The sequence below is a fragment of the Rattus rattus genome, chromosome X (assembly GCF_011064425.1).
Source record: "Rattus rattus isolate New Zealand chromosome X, Rrattus_CSIRO_v1, whole genome shotgun sequence".
Classification (NCBI taxonomy): Eukaryota; Metazoa; Chordata; class Mammalia; order Rodentia; family Muridae; genus Rattus; species Rattus rattus.
The window spans coordinates 53,637,441-53,653,163 of record NC_046172.1 but is presented as its reverse complement, the minus strand read 5'-3'; the positions used below and the strand labels follow the sequence as shown (position 1 = coordinate 53,653,163).

Genomic DNA, 15,723 nt, shown 5'->3' with positions numbered 1-15,723 from the left:
TTCTCATGCATAGGCACTTGTCAGCATGTGTACATCTTAAGTAAAACAGGAATAGTATTATCTGCATGAAATATTTTATGCAATAGTCATAGGTCTTATCATTTAGATCATTTGTTAACATAAGCTCAAATAACAAGTCGGCCAAGCAACAGATGATTAAGTATGACAGTCACGTACATTATAACAACCCTGAAATAACACAGGCTTAAGTACAAATTGTTGGAGTCTGTGTCTGAGAGCTGTGCCGGGATCTGAGCAGATGGAAGAGTGGTGTGCAGCTTTGGGGGGGGGGAACAAAGGTAAAGGGTAACTCACTGTTATAGAAAATGCAATCTTTCATGATGAGTCTGGGCAGAAACACTGGAATCAGTAATGGGAACAATGGCACGTTTAACCTTTTGGAGAGAGTTGAGACTGGCTCTCAAGGGCAGCCATGCTCCATAGGCTCAACTGGCTGGTGGGAGAAATATAAGCCGTGTCCTGGAGGTAGTGAATAGGGTGGTGTTGGGATCGAATGAAACAGATATCTTTAAAAGGAATTGTAAACAAGTTTTAGTTAGGAGGACTCTAGACAAAAAAAATAGTTGGGGGTTGGGAATGGGGGATGGATTTAGCAATCCTGAGAGAAGGTGGAAAGAAAAGGCCAAATATCATTGAGGGCCATATTTACCTTTGAGATTATGAGAACCAGGGCTAACAGATCAGCATTCTGAAATACCAATACATTTGGGTAGAGCCCAGAAGCTGATCCAATATTGTTTAAGGAGGTGGTAGATTTAGGCAGAACCAAGGAAGGCAGAACAGATATACAAGACAAACTGCCAGGTGTAGGAAGGGGTGAAACTGGGGAAACCTGGAGGCCAATAGAGCAAAACTGTCCAGGAGGAAATATTCAGAGTACAAGTTTGGAAAGGGTAGGGTTCTCAAATGCTAACAACAAATTACTAGAGTGGAGTTTTCTATGTCAAAGCCTAAGAGAAATATGAAACCAGAACAAAGTGTGGGGCCATCAGAAAGAAGCCCAGAGAGAGGAGAAATCCTAGGCAGAAAATCAGATCAGATGGGAAGGGGGCAGAAGCAGATGCTCTGAGAGGCTGTCAGCACTCTAGTTAGCCTAGCAAGAGGAGAAACAGAAGAAAGCAGTGGCAAGACTATTTCTATTAGCTTATTTTTCTGTTGCTTGGGTTTGACATCAAATGTTAGAGATGTTAAAAGAAAGAAACATAGCAATTTCATGGAAAGGAGTTGAGAGATTACACGAGGTCATGAGCACCTGATCATAAAGATGCCAAAGAGTAGAGGTAGCAAGGGAAAGAAACACCCATGACCTATGACAGGCATTCCCTCCTATCACAACAATTCCTGGCTCAGAAGGAACTTTTTTTGCTCTCTAGTGAAGATGCCCAGTGTCTTGCATGCCCTCAGGGTTGGATAAACATGCAGCATAACCCCCAAGACACAGTGAGAGAAACCATTGTCAGAGTGAAAACTGAGAAAGCAGAACTCAAAGGCAGCCCTGAAACAAACATACCCTACTTAGTATAGATGGGCGATTTTTTGAGTAAAGGAAAAAAAATGAGAACAAGATTTTCAAAAAGCAGCATCTGGAAATAAACTGCCATGTGGACATACGCTGGCATTATATGTGATAATTACTGACTTTCAACTTGCAAGTATTTGGGACAAAATGGGGAGACATAACTAAAAATAACCTGGTTTTTCCCTAAATGAGGAACACTTTTTTATTGTTGTTTTGCTTTGTTTTGAGCTTAACAAAAAAACTAGGTAACAAAATTTTTAAAAATGACAAATAGGTGGGTTGCTTTAATTAAAATATAAACTTATCTGGAAAGAATAATAAAATCGGCAATTCATAATAGTAAAGAGCTCCCAAAACCCTCCTATCAAGGAGATGCTAGAATAAAAAATTTAAATTAATCAAAATTAAGATTAAATGCTAAAATAACTCCCTATTTATCTTCCTCTGACCTTGCTTCTTTATGTAATACAGTGTCTTTATTATACAAATTAATCTTAAAATTCCTTTTAGCTTCAAAGCCAAAAATCTCAGTTTGGTTTCAGTAGAGGTCCCGAACACTTAGGGGAAATCCTTAGAATGCTAGGGATAACCAAGTGAAGGAAGCTCCATGTACTCTCTACAACATTTCTGGGATTTATACTGAGAGCCATCCTAAATCAATGTTGTTGAGTTTCCCTGTCTGTCCTGTCTGATCAACCTGTTTAACATGGGTTCTCTGCCCTTTTGTTTCTGTTTTTCTGATCAGAAACCTACTAAATGTTTGAGTGCCATTTATAGCCAATGTTTTGCTACTTTATAGGTTCTTCTTTCTTCTCCTTTCTCCACCCCTTCAATCCTCTAACACTAGATATGAGAGAAAAAAGGATAAAGGGGAAAGGAGGGTGATTTTATAGTTAGAATTCTCCCTGCTGATCAGGGGCATGTTCTTGGCGAAAGTTTGATCTTTACCATCAGGATATCTAATCTCTTCTTGTGGTTTCTTTTTTGCGTACTATTTAACAAACCACAAACAACAGCAATCAACGCCAACCAACAGCAACCAAACAACAACCCAACCCACCTTTCAGGGCCCTAGCATTTATATACCCTCTGAAAGTCCCCAGAATTTCACATGTCACACAGTTAGTCATAGTCAGCTGCAGTGGACAATCTGAAGTAACCCTGTAGCAAGAATGTTGGTTACTTTGGAAAACACAGAAATACTACAGAAATGTGTTTTCATTTTAATCTCAGGTGTGGAATATTGGCTCGATTCATGGAAGGTGACTATGATTTGCCTCTTGCTCTGACAAGGGTGTGATTTTTGGCAACTGCAGATAGTTTATGCTTGTGTATGATATTTGGAGTTCTGGGAATTTTCAGAGGACATAAAAATACTAGGACCCCAAGAGTAGAGGAGCTATTGACTGTTTGGATGCTGTTGGATTTAGTTTGTCAAATAGTCTTGTGTGAAGAGACAAAAAGAAGATACCCTGACAGTAAAGTTTAAACTTGGCCCAAGGAACTCAAATCCCCTAATCAGTATGAAATAGTCTAATAATATCATTGTCCCCTTTCCTACCCCTGACTTTATTTGGGGATTTCTCTTTCTTTCTCCCCTCTATCCTTTGTCTCCTACCTAGTGTTAGAGGATTGAAAGGGAATAAGTAAGGGGGTGGAAAGAGGTGAATGAGAACACACAAAGTTGTAAAAGTAACTTTTATTTCCCTCCTATAATTGTCATATCAGAGGCTTACTGCTGAATCAATTCACCCTTTGCAGTTTTTTCTGAACTCTGGCTGGCCAGTTCAACTCAGCTGTTCTGGAACAAACTTCTCCAAGATGACTGATTCAATCTGGCTTTTCTCAGCTTCTCACTGAATTGCTTTGCCGATCTTCAAACTAACTCTAGCAATCTGTTCTAATCTTCTGGCTCCTTCTGTCTTCGTCTGTATCTATCTTGTTCTCTCTGTAAAACTGTCCTGGTAAAGCCTGCCTCTGAACTAAACCTCCACCCTCTGAACTGCCACGAACTCAACCCTACTGCACTCCTCTCCTCTGACTTAACATTCAAACATGACTGTTTCATTCTACAAACTAGCCTTACCTGTATTGTTAGGGATTGAAGGTGTGTACTAGGAGCATGTCTGTATTACAACGAGATCATACTGTAATGCAAATCATGTCTGAATTGTAGCTGGATCACATAGACCTAGAAGGTCTTTGGATGTGATCCCTTGACAGACCAACCATATTGCTGGCTTAAAATTCCTCTTCAGAAAGTAGCCAAAAGCCTAGATACACAGCCCCATATCCCAAGAAATAGATAATTCCTGGACTTATCCATACTCTGCTCCTGGGTCATGTATCATAGCATATGGCTTTTCTGGTGAATACCATTAAAACAGAATCCCCACATATCCAATGCCAGTTTCTTAGTGTAATCCCACCAGGTGAGAATAAGATCACTACCACAATTTTTAAGCCAAATTTAAAGCAAGCTTTATTAAACCCTGGCCAGAACAATAGACACTGGCCAGGTTCTTATCTAAGATTTCCTGAGTATGCCACCACAATATATTTGTCAAAAGCTTATAAAAGCAAAACTCTCAAAGTTACATACTTCGCACCTTCGTCTAATCAGAAGCAAGCATACATCCTGACATACTTCCTGCCTACTTACCTCATGCCTATGTGTGATCAAAGCACACATCATGTGCCACTGGGACAACCAAGCTTGTTTACAGAAGTAAAAATATATGGCTTGTAATCTTACAGACTTGTTATCGTACATGAACAACAGCCCCCATCATTCCAAGAGGTTATCTGTCCTTGGGCAAGTGGGGCTTATAGATCAGAGGCATTTTTGTTTTATGGGTCTCTTAAGCACAATAATTTCAACTTAAAACCTAACTTTAGCCATTACATTGCCTACATTACCATCTAGAAAACAGTCTGAGACATGGCAGAAAACTATTTCCACCTCAGCCATTTAGCTAGAAAGAGAGAGAATAATCTTATTCTATGTAATACATTTCACTTTTTGATCTTTTGTGCTGCTAAGCCTTTCTTAAAGAGATAGCAATATAAACTTTCTACATTCCCCCCACCCCCACCAACAAATGAGTGTACCTAGATTTCATATAATGTGTCATGTATGCCTCTAATAATAGTTTTAGTATGTTTGTTTTTCATCATTTTCATTCGTTGTTTCTGTAGAAAAAAACTTCAAAAAAGTATGGATGTTTCAGGATTTTTTAATTCATTTTGTTGTGTTTTTAAAAATTTTTGGCATGCTTTATTAGAATACACATGCAAATGTATAAATTTGAGTATTGTGATAGTATATTAAAGGACTTATAAATACATATTTCATTTCCTTATAAATTTAGATACTATAAATATCATTAAACCTATTAAAATGATACCTTTCAGTATATTAAATATTTCATGAAATCTTAGAATGCTAATTTTTGGTATAAAATGACATTCATTTGAGACTAACAAGATAAATATTTCACTAAACTATAAAATACATATATATGCGTGTGTGTATGTATAGAATTTATCTCACCTACATATTAAGTAACATAAAATTCATATGATTTCCTTTTCCAAAATATATTTAATATAAAGCTATTAAACACAAAATATTGTTAAAATCAAACTGTATATAAAATAACACACATGCATATTTACATGATGAGAAATACAATCTCAATGAATAATTACATTCAAAATCTTGCTTTATAAATATTTATGTCATATATGACTAAATAGATAGATATATACACTGTCTATATGTGATTATGTTTCTGCTTTGATTTTACATAATGTACTTAGTAACAATTTGGGTTATAATTCATTGGGCAAATTGAAGGTGGGAAGAGTAGGCACACTAGATCCCATCCTCCGAGCTGTTTGTTTTTTCATGGTTGGCCCTGTGCTTTTCAACTTTTGATCACAGTACCTGGGATCAGACGTTTGGATTGACTTTGGGTGACTGTTGCCTGAGCGTTAAACAAATAGCCATCACCTGGTCAAACTTCTTCTCCTGCAGTTTCCCTTATCTATCCTTGCTTCTATCCCATGACACCCATGATGACCATTATAGTGGGGTCAGGGTGGCTGTCCCTGCTCTCTCCCAAAGAACCGGGAGAAGCTTCATTTTCATGCTTTAGCTACTTTAATCTCGAAGAGTCATGGACTTTTGGCCTTTCTCCAGGGTTGACAGTTAACAATTTGGCTATCACATCCCAGAGTTCCGGTGAAGTTCGCAGAGTACTTTCCTGCCAAGATCTTCTGCTTTATTGCTTCATAGGTATATCCCTAGAAAGGTAGGCACCCTGTCGACATATAGTAAGTAGATCACAGTCCCCAAGCTCCAGACAGCAATTGTGCGGCCATTGTACCCTTTACCTTCAAACAGTTCTGGGGCACAGTAAGGGAGGGTCCCACAGAATGTTGCTAACTTCTAGCCCATAATTATCTTGGTGCCCAATCCAAAATAGCTAAGTTTTGCGTTTCCTTTGCGGTCCAATAAAATGTTTTCAGGCTTTAAATCCCTGTGGACGATCCCCTTCTGGTGACAATGCTGGAGGGCACATACCATGTTTACATAGCCTGTGGACTCCTCCTCTGGTAGGTAGCCAAACTACACAATTCTCCTCCCACAGCGTGCTCCACAGGTCCTGACACTCACCATCTCTTCATCTTTGTTCATCGGAATGGTCAGTCTCCACACCAACTAGTGATGCAAGATAAAAGTGAATTAAAAGTGGGTCTAACTGCCCCACCTGGGAATCCTTCCCTTATGTAGACAGCAAACCCAGACACTATTGCCGATGCCAAGAAGTGCTTACTGACAGGACCCTGATATGGTTGTCTCCTGAGAGGCTCTGCCAGAGCCTTACTGATACAGATGAGAATGCTCGCAGCTAACCATCAGACTGAGCACTGGGACCCCTATGGAGGAGTTAGAGAAAGGACTGAAGGAGCTAAAGGGGTTTGCAACCCCATAGGAAGAACAATATCGGCTAACTGGACTCCACAGAGCTCCCAGGGACCAAACCACCAACCAAAGAGTACACATGGAGGGACCCATGGCTCCAGCCGCATATGTAGCAGAGGATGGCCTTGTCGGGCATCAATGAGAGGAGAAGCCCTTGGTCCTGTGAACACTCAATGTCCCAGTGTAGGGGATTGCCAGGGTGTTGAGATGGAGTGGTGGTGGGAGGGGAGGACCCTCATAGAAGCAGGGGAGGGAATGAGGGGGAGGAAGGATAACCTTGAATGTAAATATACAGAATATCCAATAAAAATAATAAAGAACAAAAGAAAAATAAGTATGTGCTCATGTGAACTAAAGTTGTTAACATGACTCAGCTTTCTTTTCTTTCTTTTTGCCTCATAGTAAAACTAAAACTTTAAGGAACAAAATAAAAACAAAGGTCAAAAAGGACACATTTAATCAGTATGAACTCCAGGTAAAACAGAGATGGCTAACAGTATTAAATCATTTTTTTGGACAATTATCATGAAAGTTTATATATTTTTTAAAATCTTTTTTATGGTCCAGCCATTTTATATTTTATTTTAATGTTTGAGTCTACTTTTAAGGACAAGGTATACATAATGATATAATTCTGGTCAAGATGTTATCTCCTTTCTCCTTATCCCAATTCTGGTTCTTCAACATGGTTCCTATTGCTTGAAGGTATAAATTAATTTTAAGTGATGATTACTCCTAGAATCTTAAAATTAAGAGATGATTAACTTTAATGATTAGACAAGTGACTTCCTTTAAAATACTGTTTATATCGAACATTTAAAAGATAACTTGTTTGTGCTTTTAGATATATTTTGTATGTATGTAAATATATATAAATATATGAACATTTTAAAGATTTTAAGACTATTTATAACCACTACTGCTTCTTTAAAAACAAACAAATGTTTTTTTCAAGATTCATTTGTAAGAAATAACCCTAAAATTTGCTTTAAGGCATACAGAGACATCTTAGAGTTTACACATATCAGTGTGTTACATTATAATAAAATATTTAAGAGAATTGTCTATTTGTCTTTAGCTTTAAAATGAGTAGTGCTATGAATGCCAAACTTTGTCCTTCTCTGAATGCCTTGCCTTATCCTATTGATACAACTTTAATAACTCTAATAACAGGTAAATACTTTTTATAACAAAATTTTAAGGTGCCTGTCATAACTTATCTTTTAGAAAATAATTTAAACATGATTTTTAAAAAATATTAATGTATTTTATCTGTATTTATAACTGCTAGATATCTAAGATACCATGTGTACTCTGTTTTAAATATAGTCCCCCTGCTTTCATTTAAAGTTACTTCATTAAAATTGTTTTCTAAATTTTGTCATAATATTAAGGTTAAAATATGTTATAAGCAACATATTTAGAAATCGGATACAGTTGTAACTAAGTTAGAAATAACATAAAGGTTATAAAAATTTAAGGTCAATTTCAGTACCGTGAGACAAAATTAATTCTTAATTCTTTACAGCATTTTCTTAGTACCGATTTGTTCTTAGTAATATTTACCAAAAACAATAACTAAACAAACATGGATTGATCCTTGCTACTATTTTGTGGGTTCTTCTTTTTCTCATCCTTTATCCTCCTAGTTTGATCCCCCCATCACCAGATAGGAGAGAAAGACGGGGCGGGGGGGAGATCCTTGAATCTAATATCTTTCCTTTTGTTTCTTCTTTGACCATTGCTACTAACAAACTCTAACAAACTGCAAAAACCTCCCTGAATGACTATTAACCTCTGACCCCACCTCAGGCTCTCATGGTGTGTAGTATGCGTGTGTGTGTGTGTGTGTGTGTGTGTGTGTGTGTCGCGCGCGTGTGGCTGCAGGCCGCAGCAATATATATTTATTTTATTTTATCTATTTCCCCAGCATTCCAAAGGTCACACAATCACAGAAAGTATCTGCAGCTGACAAAACCTAGAGCACCAGGCCAATCGTAGTCATTACTGCAAACAGTACAAGCAGCCTCATATACCCACACCTGGAATTAAAACAAAAATATATTCTTATAATATTTCTGTGTTTTTTAGAGAAAAAAAATTCCAGAGTTTTCAAAAATGTCACTACACAAACAAATGAAAAATAAACCCTTCATTTTATACTTTTACTAAATTTAAAACCTGTGATCAGATTCTAGTTTTGTGAGTTTTCCTATCAGACAAAGCTTTTGCTTTTGAACTAGTCAATTATTGCTGTAACCATAGGAAAAATTATATTTAGTTATGTCTATTTAGAATATTCCTAGCAAATTGCATAGTGACTGTAAAAAGAAAATATTCTTTGTTTTTTTATTTTTTATTTTGTTTTTTATCTTTGTTTTATATTTTTTATTTTTTATTTTTTTATGCAGGTGAGTATACTGTTGCTGTCTTCAGACACACCAGAAGAGAGCATTGAATACAATTTCACATGGTTGTGAGCCACATGTGGTTGCTGGGAATTGAACTCCTATTCCTCTGGAAGAGAAACTGGTGTTCTTAACCATTGAGTCATCTCTTCAGCCCGTGAAATTCATTTTAACAGACAAACATTTAAAGCTATTTACAAAATTTGGTGTATTAAATAAATAAATAAATAGTATCATAAAGGACTTTATAAATATGATAACTAAAATTCGAGATTAGTTATATAGTCTTCATCAAAGGATAAAGCAAGCATGATTCCATCAATGAGGAAAAATAAAAGACATCACATCAAAGACTCTATATTGATTTAAAAAGTCAAGATTGTATCCAGGTATTTCTAACTCACTCCTGCAATGAAACTCAAGGCTGTAAACTTTTCTACATCATCTCAGAACACATTTATATGGACTTGGAAAATGCTAGACAACACTCATTTTCAATGCTATTGACAATCAAGCACCCAAACTAATTAAACATTTCTCACACTTTTTATGTAACTTAAATGCTTTTATAATTTGAGTTTTAATTTATGATATTTAATATTTCACCAGGTATACTTCTAAGTGATAAACTAATACGAATATTGTTTTTAGTGAAATTACTATGAAGCTATTATGTCCTTTCATTTAACCATGTTCTTTATGACTGCGTGCTTGCCCCAAACTTCTACCTTGTTAAAATCTAGTGTATAGCCAGTCTGTGCTATTTAATCCCAAATCTAGCGGGCAGACAGGCAGATGTCTGTGAGTCTGAGGCCAACTTGGTTTACATAGTAAGTTCCAGGACAGCCAGGGCTATGTAGTGAGACCCTGTCTTTGAAAAATATAGTATAATGCTAATTAATCTGAATAAAACAAAAATCTAGTTTATGAAATTAATTTTATCTTTCTTTTATTCTAACTAAAAACACCCAAAGATTTTAGTTTAATTCTTATTCAAACTTACAAAAGTTCCAAACTCTAATAACAACTGTCACCATGTTTTATATCTTAAATACAGGCACTGTGTGATTTAATTAGTATCTAAAATATCCTACAGTACAATTATCTGGGATTAAAAATTATTTTTTTTTATTTTATGAATAAAAAGGGGCAATACTATAGTGACTCCTTCCAAGGTTGTATATCTTACCATTTAAATATAAGTAAGATCATTCATAGAGTAAGAATAACTATAAATGTAAACCAAGGGAAAACTGTAGAGGAATTTTAATTCAGCAGCATGGCTGCTCGGGCAAGGATCACATCCAAAGACCTAGAGTCTGTATGATCAAACTGGAATGACATACCTTCAATTCCTCTGGCTGGAATTCAGATATTCACTTAGTATACAACTTTAATCCCAAACAATGTAGGTAAAGTTAGTTTGGAGAATGAAGCAGCCATGTTTGAAAGTGACATCTAAAAGAAGGGCAGACAAAGTGATAAATCAGAGAAAGATCTGACAGAATGAGTCAGAGATAGAATACACCCACATCTGAGGGGGAGGGGCAAGAGGAGCTACTTAAAAGAGCAACCCAGGGAAACAGTCAGTAAGCAATTCTGTGAGAAGCTGAGAGAAGCCAGATTGAATCAGTCATCTTGGAGAGGAGTTTGAGCCAGAATCACTGAGATGAATCAGCCAGTCAGAGTTCATTACATCAGGTGAATAAAAGTTACTTTTACAGAAAACATATAGTTAATCTAGTTTAAAAATATGTAACTTTTTGTTATTTTACATACAGCTTTTCTTCAACTGTTACCTTCATTCCATTAGGCCAAACTGTGTTTTGATTACTTAATTTTATATATTGTAGTCTATTATATGTTACATGTAAATGCTATAACAGAAACAGAGGATGCAAGAAAAAATTCAGATCCAGGTCATAATGACTAATAATTTTCATATGATCCTGGTATTTTTTTTCTTAATGTCCATTTCCATACTGTTGTCCTTAATACTACTCAGCCTCATATAATCAGACTCTAGGAATGAGCTTCCTAGCTACAAGGGGCAATATAATAATAAATTATATATGCCCCTCGATGTGCACAAAATATGATGCTTGTGCAACATGGAAAGCTGTGAACAAGAATTCCTGAGAAGAAACTGTCTTCCCAGTCTTGAAAAGACTGCTTAACTGAATACATGTATGATGATGTGGAGAGGGTTGGAATGTTACAGGTTCAGAGGAGTAGCCAATTTTTATCTTGGGCTGCCTTTGGCTGCCTGACTTTCAATTCTTTGCCCTCTTTATTGGACTAATATTCTCCATTTAATAGACAAAACCTTTTGTGCCTGTTACCTTTAGTACCACACCACTACCTTCTAGCAACCCAAAAGCTAAGAATGCCATCAGAGAGCTTTTGAACCCTATAGAAAAGTGTTCTCCATTTTGCTGTAGTCGACTTTCTGGTGGATACAGGAATGTATTTCTGACTTCTTTGTTTTATAAAACTATAAAACTTCATGAACTTTGTACAGTGATATAAGAATGGATGGATTTGCATTCTTCTACATGTTGACCTCCAGTTGGACCAGCACCATTTGCTGAAAATGCTATCTTTTTTCCATTGGATGGTTTTGGCTCCTTTGTCAAAAATCAAGTGACCATAGGTGTGTGGGTTTATTTCTGGGTCTTCAATTCTGTTCCATTGGTCTATCTGTCTGTCTCTGTACCAATACCATGCAGTTTTTATCACTATTGCTCTGTAATACTGCTTGAGTTCAGGGATAGTGGTTCCCCCAGAAGTTCTTTTATTGTTGAGGATAGTTTTCACTATCCTGGGTTTTTTGTTATTCCAAATGAATTTGCAAATTGCTCTTTTTAAGTCTATGAAGAATTGTGTTGGAATTTTCATGGGGATTGCATTGAATCTGTAGATTGCTACTGGCAAAATGGCCATTTTTACTATATTAATCCTGAGAATCCATGAGCATGGGAGTTCTTTCCATCTTCTGAGATCTTCTTCAATTTCTTTCTTTAGAGACTTGAAGTTTTTGTCATACAGATCTTTCACTTGCTTAATTATAGTCATATCCATTTTATATTATTTTTATATTATTTGTGACTATTGTGAAGGGTGTCATTTCCCTAATTTCTTTCTCAGCCTGTTTATCCTTTGAGTAGAGGAAGGCTACAGATTTGTTTGAGTTAATTTTATATCCAGCAACTTTGCTAAAGTTGTTTATCAGCTGTAGGAGTTCTCTGGTGGAATTTTGGGGGTCACGTAAGTTCACTATCATATCATCTGCAAATGAAAAAAGTAAAAAAAAAAAAACCAAATATGTATGATAAAATTCAATAGAGGAGTTGAATAGAGCAACTCCTGTATTGTAGTAATATTCCTGTGTTTTTTTATTTAAAAGAACAAGATTTATTCTTTTCAAGTATTTTCTTAGAAGAACCTCAAATGTAAAATGCTAAAAAGAAACTATTGAAAATAGGTAAACACTAAAAAAAAAATCTTCATAAAACTGCTTCTACTTTAGAATATAGAATTTGAATTTGGGGTTCTCTAAATCTGTGTTCCTGGACCATGGTCACTCAACATGGTTCCATAATAACCTATCTCATATTCTTTCTTTTAAGGTGAGAGCTGTGTGTGTGTGTGTGTGTGTGTGTGTGTGTGTGTGTGTGCACGCGCGTGTTCACTCATTGCATTAGCATGTGGAGAGACACTATGTGGGACGACCTTATCACCAGTTCCCTCCACTCCAAGACTCAAGTTCTTTGTTCCTGGAGTTCCTTGTCCTAAAGATAAAACACTAGAGGACATGGTTTTATTTCTGACATAGAGAGTCTGTGATCTAACATACATACATACATATATATATATATATATATATATATATATATATATATACATAAGTATACAAATAAAGTAACTTCCCACTCCTGCACCACACTTAACATGGTTGGACTCTTAGCCAGTCCCCTTCTCTACACTGGGAGTCAGAAAGTATAGGGGACAAGGTCTGAGAGACAAATTAACTCTATTTCTTATAGATAAATGGAGAGTTTGTCCCTGTAATAGGGAAAAATAAAGGTCAAGGAGCTATACTACCATTCTCCCAACAAGAGATGAGACCTTGATATCTGAAGAGGAACACAGGTTCTCCAAATCTCAAGATGGATCAGAGCCCCAAGTAAGTGGACAAACTTAGACATATCATGTGTGTATCACAGGGTAGAGGAATGTTTTCGGGTAGTATGAGAGTTGTGAATGATGAGTTTCAGTACTTAACCCGTTCTCTCTGTGTCTCTGAGTCTCTGTGTCTCTGTCTCTCTCTGTCTCTCTGTCTCTCTGTCTCTGTCTCTCTCTGTCTGTCTCTCTCTCTCTCTGTGTGTGTGTGTGTGTGTGTGTGTGTGTAAGAGAGCGCACGTTCTTGCACATGTGAGCTTGTGTGCAAGTGATCCTTTTTCCTCAGCAGCTAAACTGGCCAAGTGGGCTGGGCAGCTAGCCAGTGAGTTTAAGACATGCCTACCACCTCCTCCCTGTCATTGGGGTTATAATCTCAGGCAACATGCCTCATTTTTAAGTAGACACTGGGGATCAAGTAAACTCAGGTGCTCATATTTTCACAGAAAGCACCTTACGACTAAATCATATCCCAAGCTTCTAAGCTAGAATTATTAAATGCTTTTATTTTAGGACATTGTCTCATTATGTAGCCCAAGCTGACCTGGAACTCATGAGCCTCCTTCTTCATTCTCCCTAGTGCTAGAATTATTGGCATGAACCACCAGTCATAGCCCTTGACTGAATTTTCTACTTAATGATGGTTTCCTGGGATTTAATCAGGTGTGGCCTCATTATAGGTCAGAAGCACTGTTTGTTACCATGCTTTCCTAGGTGTCATTAGTCAGTGACAAGTTTGTTCCGGGCCTAATTGTGCCTAATAGTTTAAATCATTTGATTTCCCAGCTCACAATTTTGAGGGACCTCAACATCCCTCCCTATAATTATCTCACTGTTTCTCTTTGAATAACAAACCAAAAAGGATCATTAAAAATGGTTAAGGACATACAAAATTTCTTTAAGCCATTCTGTTAACAGCCACTAAGTCTGCTCACCTGAGCAGAGGGACGGTTATATAGTACAGGGTTCAGCATGAAAATTGACCCAAGCATTAAAGGGAGGGTGGTGGTAGTAAGACACGTTCAAGTTCATTTAACCTAGAGAACTTTAAACACCAAAATCCCAGACATCTAAGGGTACTCAGAAAGGAATGGTATCAGGTTCTTTTTCTTCTCCTTTCATAAAAAAGCTTCTCTAGGCTATTATAACTGAAAGATAAAACAAAAGCAAGGGTATGCAGGGCACAGGTGGTAGGAACAAAATCAGACAACGAATGTGAAGCAAATGAGTCTTGAGGACGTAAACAGTGAAAAGCAATCCTCACGAAATGAGGCAAAAAGCATGGATTATGACCCAGTGTCCTGCCTTGGTTGCAGCAGCAGCCCATTAGCACCTGGTAATTCAGCCTTTGAATCCCTGTTGGTATCTGTGCTTTTCCAATGTTTTGATTCTAGGGGTTAAACCCACATGAGCTTTCCAGGTCTAATATATCTCAAAGCGTTAGCTCCTGTTATATTTTGGAACAAGCTCTCAAGATAGATTAGCATAGATGTAACAAGAAATTACCGTCAGGAATGCAAACCCAAAATAGCAAAGTAAAGAAACAAAGTAAGGAATTCCATTGTCTCTGCTCAAGGATAGTTGAATCTATGTATGATCATTAGAAAGAGTAGCATCATAAAGGAGAAAGCTTACATAGCCTCTGGAGAGGGAGAAGAAATTTAAGCATCATCCAGTTTTTAGGCTAAAATAGTAGTGGCTCGCTCTCTTTCTCTCTCTCTCTCTCTCTCTCTCTCTCTCTCTCTCTCTCTCTCTCTTTCTCTCTCATTTTCAATCTTTCTTTATAATCCAGTCATTATTCCCCTCCCAGTCTGCCTTCCCACAGTTCCTCATCCCATTCCTCCTCTCCCATCTCCAAGATGGCTCACACACACCCTGTCAGCCCCCCCCGGGGGGCCTCAAGTTTCCTAAGGGTTAGGTGCATCTTCTCTCACTGAACCCAGACCTGGGAGTCCTCTGCTGTGTATGCGTTGGGGGCCTCATATCAGCTCCTGTACACTGCCTGGTTGGTGGCCCAGTGTCTGAGAGATCTCAGGGGTCCAGGTTAGTTGAGACTGCTGGTCTGCCTATGGGGTCGTCCTCTTCCACAACTTCTTCCAGCCTTTCCCTAAATTCAACCACAGGGGTCCCTGACTTCACTCTAATGGTTGAATATAAGTATCTGCATCTGTCTCAGTTAGCTGCTTGTTGGGCCTCTCGGAGGGCAGCCATACTAAGTCCCTTCTATAAGCACACCATAACATCAGTAATAGTGTCAGGCCTTGGAGCCTCCCCCTGAGATGGATCCCAAGTTGGGCCAGACACTAGACCTCCTTTCCCTCAGACTCCACTCCAGTTTTGTCCCTGCAGTTCTTTTAGACAGGAACAATTCTGGGTCAGAGTTTTTGACTGTAGTATGGGAACCCATCTCTCTACTTGGCGCCCTGTCTTTCTGTTGAAGATAGACTCTATAAGTTCCCCTCTCCCAACTATTGGGCATCTAATTTAAGATCCCTCCCCTTAGTCCTGAGAATCCTGTCACCTCTCAGGTCTCTGGTACACATTCTAAAGGGGTGCCGCCACCTCCTGCCTCCAAAAAGGTTACCTGTTTCCATTCATTCTATGGC

General features: G+C 37.6%; 1 pseudogene; it reads right to left on the bottom strand.

Annotated features, from left to right (window-relative positions):
• Positions 1-5,374: 5,374 nt before the first annotated feature.
• On the bottom strand, positions 5,375-6,131 carry LOC116887907 (annotated as a pseudogene).
• Positions 6,132-15,723: the final 9,592 nt, after the last annotated feature.